A 12,784-nucleotide genomic window follows, 5' to 3' on the forward strand; every position below is an offset into this window, starting at 1 on the left:
GAACATAAATAAATGTAACATATTGCGCGTACATAGGAAAATAAATCCACTACTGTACAGCTACGCTATTGATGACAAACAGCGTCTGCCGTAAAATATCTAGGCGTAACTATCCGGAGCGACCTTAAGTGGAATGACCACGTAAAACAGAGAGTGGGAAAAACAGACACCAGTTTCCAGTTAATCGGAAGAAGTGGATTATAAGGCGCTTGTTCGCCCGATTCTTGAGTATTGTTCATCTATCTGAGATCCCTGTCAAGTAGGACTGATAGAAGAGATAGAGAAGATCCAACGAAGAGCGGCGCGTTTCGTCACGGGATCGTTTAGCTGGCGAGAGAGAATTACGGAGATGCTAAAGAAACTCGAATGGCAGACGTTACAAGAGAGGCGTTGTGTATTACGGAAGAGATTTACTACTGAAATTTCGGGACAGCATTTTTCAGGAGGAGTCGGACAACATATTACTTCCCCCCACATACACCTCGCGTATTGACCACGAGGAGAAAATTCGAGAAATTGGAGCCAATACAGAGGCTTACCAACAAGCAATCTTCCCACGCACTATTCGCGAATGGAACAGGGTTGGAGGGATCAGGTAGAGGCATCGAAAGTACCCTCCGCCACACAGCATTATGTGGCTTTCGGAGTATGATGTAGATGTGAACTTACAACTTTTTTTTATAATACATCTTCCTTCCGACACTTATTTTTTTCTCAAATAAGACCGAGCCGCATCGCAATGAAATTGATGCTACCGTTAAATAATAGTTTTGATGTGCCGTTATTGTGCGCATTCACTGTTAGTCGCCGTCAGCGGATTTTAAACCGACTTATGTGCTGTTCATACAGTAAGACAGCTCTTGCGAGCGAGGAGCTTCTCTCTGGAGGAACGGGAAGCGCTGTATTGGCGAGAAGTGCAGTGCTGTTCCGACCGAAGTAACAACAACCACGACGACGACAGCTTCACGGTGGACATCTCTCTTGGTCTGGCCCGAGAGAGCAGCAACGACGCAGAGGACGACTGGAGTGTGTCGCAGGTCAGCATGGGGACGGCAGTGCGGACTGCGTGTGAGCAGTTCCTGGGCCGGACCGAATATACGACCCGTCGCTTATGAATTGCTTCAGAACTTGAAAAGGGTGACTGGTACTAACCATCATTCGCAGTGTGCCACTATAGTTGCTTTGGAACCATTTTAGGTCCGCGACTGCAATGTTCCTTCAAGACTTTTTCTGGCGCCAGTTGATTTTGTCGACACCGCCAAATATTGTTAACCTCAAAATTGAAGACCAGTACTGAGACTTACGTAGTGCAAGGTAGTTCACCTTCGATTTACTAAATTTTATTAGGTCAGTTTTACTTTGATTGCGTTTTTACATTGTTAAAGTTGTGTTCACTAGGTCTGTCTTGTAAATAAAGCTATGTAATGGCGACTGAACCTACCACTTCCCATTCTATCTAGTTGGCCTGTTAAAGAGTGGTAAATATCTTTGCTTATTTTGGAGGTTAATATCATTGAAATAAGAAAAGCTAATACTTCGATGATTACGAACTACCTAATTCTGCAGAATTTTAACTGCAAAAAGACTGAAAAGACTGAATCCTTTAACGCAAAGTGTAAGGAAGGCAATATTGATAACTGAAGATAATGTACTGAGCCGTATCAGAATCATTTCAGGTAGGGGTGGACAGAACCGTCTATCGCGATAAAATAAAGTTAAATAATCGTCGCCAGGCCCGCCTTAGTATGTATCATTTAACATCATCGATGGTTGGCATCATACACTCACACGTCAAATTCTCTGAATAATACAGTAGTTCTGTACACTTACTCCCAAATAACTGGTCGATTACCTCACTCATTTACTTATAAAATCTACATCTACATCTACATTCATACTCCGCAAGCCACCTAACGGTGTGTGGCGGAGGGCACTTTATGTGCCACTGACATTACCTTATGATACTTATTTAATTATGAAACGCTACTAGAAATCAAAATTAGTAATCGCAGAACATGACTTTACCAGACATATACAGAACATTATCGTAACTTGAGTCATCATCATAAAACACGTACAAACACTATCATTTAGATCTCATCAGAAAGAACAAACAAAATCTAAAATCTATACGGGAATTCGAACACAATTACAGGTCATCAAAACATTTACATTGTAAGACACGATAAGTAACATTAAATACATAATTACAGCCCATTTATGAATGCAACTAATTATGAGTGTCATTAAATTTTCATAGTAAGCTATTCTTTAAGTATCGTTTCGTTAAATCAATAAACTTAACTACTTTTACAATTTGTTCATGTCCAGTGCAGTTCATCGATAAATTCTGTCCTTTCTTATAAGCATAAAACATTTAAAATGTTATTATTAAGAATTGTCCCTGAAAATACATCGAGTGTAACGCTAACAACATTTTATGTTGTTTCGAGGTACATTAGTTTTTAGGCGATATATTAACACTCCCCCCATGAACCATGGACCTTGCCGTTGATGGGGAGGCTTGCGTGCCTCAGCGATACAGATGACCGTACCGTAGGTGCAACCACAACGGAGGGGTATCTGTTGAGAGGCCAGACAAACATGTGGTTCCTGAAGAGGGGCAGCAGCCTTTTCAGTAGTTGCAGGGGCATCAGTCTGGATGATTGACTGATCTGGCCTTGTAACATTAACCAAAACGGCCTTGCTGTGCTGGTACTGCGAACAGCTGAAAGCAAGGGGAAACTACAGCCGTAATTTTTCCCGAGGACATACAGCTTTACAGTATGATTAAATGATGATGGCGTCCTCTTGGGTAAAATATTCCGGAGGTAAAATAGTCCCCCATTCGGATCTCCGGGCGGGGACTACTCAAGAGGACGTCGTTATCAGGAGAAAGAAAACTGGCATTCTACGGATCGGAGCGTGGAATGTCAGATCGCTTAATCGGGCAGGTAGGTTAGAAAATTTAAAAAGGGATAGGTTAAAGTTATAGTGGGAATTAGTGAAGTTCGGTGGCAGGAGGAACAAGACTTTTGGTCAGGTGATTACAGGGTTATAAATACAAAATCAAATAGGGGTAATGCAGGAGTAGGTTTAATAATGAATAAAAAAATAGGAGTGCGGGTTAGCTACTACAAACAGCATAGTGAACGCATTATTGTGGCCAAGATAGACAGAAAGCCCATGCCTACTACAGTAGTACAAGTTTATATGCCAAATAGCTCTGCAGATGATGAAGAAATTGATGAAATGTATGATGAGATAAAAGAAATTATTCAGGTAGTGAAGGGAGACGAAAATTTAATAGTTATCGGTGACTGGAATTCGTCAGTAGGAAAAGGGAGAGAAGGAAACATAGTAGGTGAATATGGATTGGGGGGAAGAAATGAAAGAGGAAGCCGCCTTGTAGAATTTTGCACAGAGCATAACTTAATCATAGCTAACACTTGGTTCAAGAATCATAAAAGAAGGTTGTATACCTGGAAGAATCCTGGAGATACTAATAGGTATCAGATAGATTATATAATGGTAAGACAGAGATTTAGGAACCAGGTTTTAAATTGTAAGACATTTCCAGGGGCAGATGTGGATTCTGACCACGATCTATTGGTCATGAACTGCAAATTGAAACTGAAGAAACTGCAAAAAGGTGGGAATGTAAGGAGATGGGACCTGGATAAACTGAAAGAACCAGAGGTTGTAGAGAGTTTCAGGGAGAGCATAATGGAACAATTGACAGGAATGGGGGAAAGAAATACAGTAGAAGAAGAATGGGTAGCTCTGAGGGATGAAGTAGTGAAGGCAGCAGAGGATCAAGTATGTAAAAAGACGAGGGCTAATAGAAATCCTTGGGTAACAGAAGAAATATTGAATTTAATTGATGAAAGGAGAAAATATAAAAATGCAGTAAATGAAGCAGGCAAAAGGGAATACAAACGTCTCAAAAATGAGATCGACAGAAAGTGCAAAATGGCTAAGCAGGGATGGCTAGAGGACAAATGTAAGGATGTAGAGGCTTGTCTCACTAGGGGTAAGATAGATACTGCCTACAGGAAAATTAAAGAGACCTTTGGAGAGAAGAGAACCACTTGTATGAATATCAAGAGCTCAGATGGCAACCCAGTTCTAAGCAAAGAAGGGAAGGCAGAAAGGTGGAAGGAGTATATAGAGGGTTTATACAAGGGCGATGTACTTGAGGACAGTATTATGGAAATGGAAGAGGATGTAGATGAAGATGAAATGGGAGATATGATACTGCGTGAAGAGTTTGACAGAGCACTGAAAGACCTGAGTCGAAACAAGGCCCCGGGAATAGACAACATTCCATTAGAACTACTGATGGCCTTGGGAGAACCAGTCATGACAAAACTCTACCATCTGGTGAGCAAGATGTATGAGACAGGCGAAATACCCTCAGACTTCAAGAAGAATATAATAATTCCAATCCCAAAGAAAGCAGGTTTTGACAGATGTGAAAATTACCGAACTATCAGTTTAATAAGTCACAGCTGCAAAATACTAACGCGAATTCTTTACGGACGAATGGAAAAACTGGTAGAAGCCGACCTCGGCGAAGATCAGTTTGGATTCAGCAGAAATGTTGGAACACGTGAGGCAATACTGACCCTACTACTTATCTTAGAAAATAGATTAAGGGAAGGCAAACCTACATTTCTAGCATATGTGGACTTAGAGAAAGCTTTTGACAATGTTGACTTGAATACTCTCTTTCAAATTCTAAAGGTGGCAGGGGTAAAATACAGTGAGCGAAAGGCTATTTACAATTTGTACAGAAACCAGATGGCAGTTATAAGAGTCGAGGGGCATGAAAGGGAAGCAGCGGTTGGGAAGGGAGTGAGACAGGGTTGTAGCCTGTCCCAGATGTTACTCCATCCGTATATTGAGCAAGCAGTAAAGAAACAAAAGAAAAATTCGGGGTAGGTATTAAATTCCATGGAGAAGAAATAACAACGTTGAGGTTCGCCGATGACATTGTAATTCTGTCAGAGACAGCAAAGGACTTGGAAGAGCAGTTGAACGGAATGGACAGTGTCTTGAAAGGAGGGTATAAGATGAACATCAACAAAAGCAAAACGAGGATAATGGAATGTAGTCAAATTAAATCGGGTGATGCTGAGGGGATTAGATTAGGAAATGAGACACTTAAAGTAGTAAAGGAGTTTTGCTATTTAGGGAGCAAAATAACTAATGATGGTCGAAGTAGAGAGGATATAAAATGTAGACTGGCAATGGCAAGGAAATCGTTTCTAAAGAAGAGAAATTTGTTAGCATCGAGTATAGATTTAAGTGTCAGGAAGTCGTTCCTGAAAGTATTTGTATGGAGTGTAGCCATGTATGGAATTGAAACATGGACGATAAATAGTTTGGACAAGAAGAGAATAGAAGCTTTTGAAATGTGGTGCTACAGAAGAATGCTGAAGATAAGGTGGGTAGATCACGTAACTAATGAGGAGGTATTGAATAGGATTGGGGAGAAGAGAAGTTTGTGGCACAACTTGACTAGAAGAAGGGATCGGTTGGTAGGACATGTTTTGAGGCATCAAGGGATCACAAATTTAGCATTGGAGGGCAGCGTGGATTGTAAAAATCGTAGAGGGAGACCAAGAGATCAATATACTAAGCAGATTCAGAAGGATGTAGGTTGCAGTAGCTACTGGGAGATGAAGAAGCTTGCACAGGATAGAGTAGCATGGAGAGCTGCATCAAACCAGTCTCAGGACTGAAGACCACAACAACAACAATATTAACACTGTTCCAATACGAGAGGGTTGCATTAGGTCAGTGATCACTGTTCAGTCACAGTCTGTTCGTCGTAACATCACGGATGGGATTTGTTTTTGAAGAAGATAACCTCATTTCCATGTGGAAACATTCATATAATACCATACTAATTCCTATCTTTCAAACCCAAGACGGAACTACTAATTATCTCAATGGACTTTGTTTCCTTCTTACAAGATTACTATTTAACAAAATGGAACTACACATAGAAAACCTGACTACCGACCTACTATCGACATCAACCCGTCCAGACGATAGTTGCGATAGCTGCTTATCTATCTGCGTTTGAATGGGGGCAAATTGTGATAGTCCGGAGGCGTGGTAAAAGCATTTCGGAATCTACACGACTTCTCGGGTGTTCGAGGAGGGCTGTGGTGATTGTCTTCAACATGTGGCGAAATCAAGGTAGAATCACGTCCAGACGTCGTGGGGCTGGGCAGGTACCCCTCACAGCACAGTGTACCGAACACCCCTAATGAGGGGCCTCCTGAGCCGACAGCCCGTGCATATGCCAATGTAACTGAAATGGGCATGTGACAATTGGCACTGGACGTTGGCGCAATGGCAGAGCGTTTCCTGGTCTCATGAATCGCGATACCTTCTTCATGATGCCTATGGGAGGGAGCGAATCCGTAGTCTTCCAGATCCTTCACACCTGTACTGTGGGACGGAGACAAGGTGGTGGCAGCTTCATTATGCTCCCAGTAAAGTTCGTGCGAGGCGCCATGACGACCAAGGAGTATCGCACTCTCGTTGCAGCCTATGTATACCCCGTCATGACGATCATATTTCCCGACGGCAGTGGCATTTTTCAGCAAGATAGTGAACCATGTCACAAGGCCATGAGTGTGATGAAGTAGTTCGAGGAACACAGTGACGAATTACAATTGATGTACTGGTCCCTAACTCGCCAGATCTGAACCCAGCAGAACACATCTGGTATGTGATTGAACGTGGCGTCAGAGCTCACCTCGCCCCCTTCCCTGGAATTTACAGGAATTAGGTGACTTGTGTTTGCAGATGTGGTGCCAACTCCCGCCACAGATTACATTTACGTTGTTGCCTAAAATTACCTTCTGAACAACCAAAAAAATTGTCACCTCATAAATTAAAAATTATTATTTTGAAGCTAAGTTAAATCGTTTAAATTTCACATGCACAGGCCTCACATTCCTACTTTTATTTTACATTCTTAAATTTATTATCATTTGACGTCATATCAGATTGAGTTGGTGTGAAAACTTCGATAAGAGTGCATCAGTTTCTCTTAAGTTTCCATGCGCCACACTTGACCAGAGAAGGCCACTGATACTGGGTGACTTTCTCTCTATTATTCGCGGCAACTGCTAGACTACTGTGGCCACCTACAGTACCTATCCTTACCCCACTTATTCAATTTCTTGGTCCCTCATCCATAGTTTTATATAGTAAATTCTGAGTCCTCCTTCATCTTAGTTCATTGCGGATCTGTCAAGAGTAGAAACATAGATATGTGACCAAAAGCACACACATGGTTTGTTCACATTATAAACAAAATTTATTCTGCACCACTATCTGTTTTTATCTGTAAACTTTTCTTGACTTTACTCATTCCCTTTACGCCATATCTTCCTAGTCTTATTTTACGTCTCAGGGTGTCCGTAGTTATTTTCGTCTATGTCCAAGTGTATCGATCCAAGGTTTCTGCTTTTGTAATTCCTTCTGGTTCCGGCAATCTCGCATGGGTAATTGTTTATACATTTCACATAATCCTAATAGTACCTGGGAATAAGTAAAATTATCATATTTTACTTTCATTAACACATAAAATACTCACTTAAATCAGCGTATTGCCCTAAGTAAAATCCTACTAAATATCAGCGTCCTATGCTCTCGTTAATCCTTATAAACCTCATATCTCTCTTCTCACATCTCGGCAGCGTCCCTTGCGTCTGCTAAACCTCATAATCTCTCAAAACTAATAATCTCCAATACGCATTTCTCTGTTGGTGCACTTATCACCAACAATCGTCCAACATTTCTACTCTTCGTACCGCCGTTACTATGTTCTCGACTTCCCACGTAATCTGAACTAGGTTTCTCTTGGGTCGAATTGACGTTGTTGTAAATTATCTTGCTTTGATGACACAACACATACTCGATGTTAAACTTTTCTTAATCCTCTCTTATTCTTTAAATATTTTGACGTGGGAGCTGTGACGATTCCGTATTGATTTATGGCTTTTCACGGTTTCGAATTCTACAATATTCTCGTGTAAAATTCTTCTTACTCCAAATGGAAAGAGAAACATAGGAACAAAGAAGATTACTGCGAAGAAACCATGCATAACAGAAGAAATACTTCAGTTGATCGATGAAAGAAGAAAGTACAGAAATGTGCAGGGAAATTCAGGAATACAGAAATACAAGTTACTGAGGAATACGATAAATAGGAAGTGCAGGGAAGCAAAGACTAAATGCCTGCAGGAAAAATGTAAAGACGTCGAAAAAGAAATGATTGTCTAAAGAACTGCCTCCGAATATAGGAAAGTCAAAATAACATTTGGTGAAATTGAATGAAGGGTAGTAACATCAAAGTGTAACGGGAATTCCCTTGTTAAATGTAGAGGAGAGAGCGGATAGGTTGAAAGAGTACATTGGAGGCCTCTATGATGGGGAAGATTTGTCTGATGTGATAAAAGAAGAAACAGGAGTCGATTTAGAAGAGATGGGGGATCGAGTATTAGTATCAGAATTTAAGAGAGTTTTGCAGAAATTAACATTAAATAAGACAGAAGGGATAGATAACATTCCATCAGAATTACTAAAATCATTGAGGAAAGTGGCAACAGAAAGAATATTCACAATGATGTGTGGAATGTATGAATCTGGCGATATACCATCTGACTTTCGGAAAAATATCATCCACACAATCCTGAAGACTTCAAGAGCTGACAAGTGAGACAATTATCGCACAATCAGCTTAACAACTCAAGCATCCACGTTGCTGACAACAATAATATACAGAAGAATAGAAAAGAAGATTGAGGATGTGTTAGGTGACGATCAGTTTGGCTTTAGGAAAGGTAAAGGCACCAGAAGCCAACGGCCTTGCCGCAGTGGTAACAGCGGTTCCCGTCAGATCACCGAAGTTAAGCGCTGTCGGCCTGGGCTAGCACTTGGATGGGTAACCATCCGGTCTGCCGAGCGCTGTTGGCAGACTGAGGAGCTACTTGATTGAGAAGTAGCGGCTCCGGTCTCGGAAAATGACGTACGGCCGGGAGAGCGGTGTGCTGACCACATACCCTCCACATACGCATCCAGTGACGCCTGTGGGCTGAGGAAGACACGGCGGCCGGTCGGTGCCGTTGGGCCTTCATGACCTGTTCGGGAGAAGTTTAGTTTAGTTTTAGTTTTAAAGGCACCAGAGAGTCAATTCTGACGTTGCGGTTGATAATGGAAGCAAGACTAAAGAAAAATCAAGACACGTTCATAGGATTTGTCGACCTGGAAAAAGCGTTGGTCAATGTAAAATGATGCAAGATGTTCGAAATTCTGAGAAAAGTAGGCGTAAGCTACGGGGGGAGACGAGTAATATATAATATGTACAACAGTCAAGAGGCAATAATAGGAGTGGGTGACCAAGAACGAGGTGCCCAGATTACAGAAGACAGCAATGTACTCTTTCGCTCTTACTGTTCAATCTGTACATCGAAGAAGCGATGATGGAAATCAAAGGCCGGCCGCTGGTGGCCGAGCGGTTCTGGCGCTACAGTCTGGAACCGCGCGACCGCTAGGGTCGCAGGTTCGAATCCTGCCTCGGGCATGGATGTGTGTGTTGTCCTTAGGTTAGTTAGGTTTAAGTAGTTCTAAGTTCTAGGGGACTTATGACCTCAGCAGTTGAGTCCCATAGTGCTCAGAGCCCTTTTTTTTTAAATCAAAGAAAGGTTCAGAAGTGGGACTAAAATTCAAGGTGAAAGAATATCAATGACACGTTTCGCTGATGACGCTGCTATCCTAAGTGAAAGTGAAGAAGAATTACATGATGTGCTGAATGGAATGAACAGTCTAATAAGTACAGAATGTGAATTGAGAATAAATCGAAGAAGGACGAAAGTAATGAGAATTAGCAGAAATGAGAACAGCGAGAAAATTAACATAAGAAGATTGGAACCAGGTTGGTAGATAGAGAGCGCACAGGATAAGGTTATGATTGTGGATTGGGCCATAAACAGTTACTGTGAGTTGCACTATCAAACACACAACTTTATGCTATTTTGTCGAAAGTCGACATGTTAAGAAACGTGGCTGTTGTACTTAAAGTTTATAATTTATATAAAAAACAGCTACCAGCCACATGTATGGTTAAAAAGGTTTATTATCTTCAGACCATGACCGGTTTCGGATTTTTCTTTACAAATCCATCTTCAGATGGCAGATTACAAGCATTCTTAGTTGGACCTAGTTTTGTTTATGTTATTCGTTTGCTGCAGAGCTGTGTAGTTCTGCCTGACGAAATATTCGTGCGTTTATGTTTTCGAATGCAAGCTTAATACACTTTTCAATATGCACTATGTGAGTGCTATTCCAGTCAATGGACGTCACTTTCAACCTCATCATCTTAATTACACACGCAGCACACACGAATAACGTTTACAAAACGTGGCCCAGCTTCACATTCACGTTTTGTAAACGTTATTCGTGTGTGCTGCGTGTGTAATTAAGATGATGAGGTTGAAAGTGACGTCCATTGACTGGAATAGCACTCACATAGTGCATATTGAAAAGTGTATTAAGCTTGCATTCGAAAACATAAACGCACGAATATTTCGTCAGGCAGAACTACACAGCTCTGCAGCAAACGAATAACATAAACAAAACTAGGTCCAACTAAGAATGCTTGTAATCTGCCATCTGAAGATGGATTTGTAAAGAAAAATCCGAAACCGGTCATGGTCTGAAGATAATAAACCTTTTTAACCATACATGTGGCTGGTAGCTGTTTTTTGTATAAATTATAAACACAACTTTATTTTTCTAAGAACCACTCATTTACACATTGCTTTAAAAGATCACAACCAAACAATATGGCTGAAGGCCTAGTTTGAGAACTTGAGATGCTTTCTGGGCTGAAAGCCCAAAACCACACCAAAAACAAGAATGGCTGAGGGCCTGGCTTCGAAACAGAAGGAAAAATTAAAAAAAAACACATGCAATTGAAAACAATTAGTGGATGAAGGCCTACACTACAAGTCTGAAGGACAACTATAATTAAAACACATTAATAAACATTTTGTTCTAACCAAGAAATTTCTTTTTAAAATTACAACAGAATGGCCGAAAGCGTAATTAAAGAAATATTAACTTATTACACGGCTGAAAAAAAATGGTTCAAATGGCTCTGAGCACTATGGGACTTAACATCTATGGTCATCAGTCCCCTAGAACTTAGAACTACTTAAACCTAACTAACCTAAGGACATCACACAACACCCAGCCATCACGAGGCAGAGAAAATCCCTGACCCCGCCGGGAATCGAACCCGGGAACCCGGGCGTGGGAAGCGAGAACGCTACCGCACGACCACGAGATGCGGGCCATGGCTGAAAGCCACAAACAAATTTGACACATCTGCTGAAGACCTGAACAACAAGTCAGACAAACAATTTAAAGTAAACCCCTTCCTTCTTATAAAAAATTTTCCTTTAAAGAATACACATGGCTGAAGGCCTTATTAAAAGTGGTTCACGTAAATCGTCGGCTGAAGGCCACACATAACACGCCGAACAACTAATGGCTTAGGGCCCGGATTACAAACAATTTCAGATAAAACCAATTTTAAGAAAAAAATATTTTTTTAATAAAATGAATCTTCAAAATTTTAATTTAACACAGCTGAAGGCCTTTATGTAAAATTTAAAAAGAACTTAATTAATACACGGCTGAAGGCCTTCGCACAATACTTCAAACTAAAAATCACAATCTAAAACAAACAGAAAAAGTGGTGCTCAGAAGTGTTCCAAGGGTCAGCCTGAGAAGGTAGCTCAAACGTAAGGTGAGGTGAGACAGGCAGCCAAGAGCTGAATCGGATGGCAACCCAAACTAGGGACAGCCGAAGGACCGACCAACAATTTAACCAATTCCCTTCTGTCCGACCAACGGCACAGTGGTTGAAAATATTGGCCGGGAACGAGAATACGAACAGCAGTATGTCTTCAGAAATTGGCGTCTAAAAACAGCCAAGGGAACAATAAACACTCTAAGCAAAATATGAACCAAACACTTAAAAGGCTTTCGAACTACATGCCGTCCCAGACAACATCAACACGACGAGGAAAGGCACACTGCCGGAAAACTACGCTAACGACCAGGGCAGGTAACTGGGGCGTTAACGGCTACAGGGCAGAAAATATCGCTGGTGAACTTTACTGGTAAGTAACAGTCCATTTAATAATTAATCACAATATAGGAAGATGGCTGCAAGATTTTGCCGACTCCAACACATCTTCTGTCGCTGCTAGCCTGAATGGCCCAGGGAGCAACAACCTGCAAATGAACGAAGAGATGTCACAATAGTTGAGGTTTCATAATAGGTTAACTGTTCACTCAACTTCAGCGTCCAGGATCGGTGGGCAACGAACTTTGTCGCTCTCGCAGATAGCGCCTCACCATCCCACAGCACGTGCATGCCACCAGCAGTCCCGGCCTGGCCGCGCACTGCGGAGACTTCCCCGCTGCTCCGTCCCAACTGACTGACCCAATACAGCATGCAGACACTATTAAAATAACTGCTCATGCAAAACCACACAAGCTACACATGGTTGCGTGAAAACACTTCCACAAACAACTAGAACAATACTAAAATGGTCACTGTGGAACAACAAGGACGAATCACAAGTCGACACACACAGAGAACCAAGAAGCGGTCGGCGACCAGATACACGTCATCCGATGAGACGACCGACCGAACGACCAACCAAGGTCGTCCCCACTCAAGTCA

At 41.6% G+C, this 12,784-nt stretch overlaps 1 pseudogene; it reads left to right on the plus strand.

Annotated features, from left to right (window-relative positions):
* The first annotated feature begins 8,885 nt into the window (after window positions 1-8,885).
* On the plus strand, window positions 8,886-9,003 carry LOC126254146 (5S ribosomal RNA; annotated as a pseudogene).
* Window positions 9,004-12,784: the final 3,781 nt, after the last annotated feature.

This window comes from Schistocerca nitens, chromosome 4 (genome assembly GCF_023898315.1).
Source record: "Schistocerca nitens isolate TAMUIC-IGC-003100 chromosome 4, iqSchNite1.1, whole genome shotgun sequence".
NCBI classification, from domain to species: Eukaryota; Metazoa; Arthropoda; class Insecta; order Orthoptera; family Acrididae; genus Schistocerca; species Schistocerca nitens.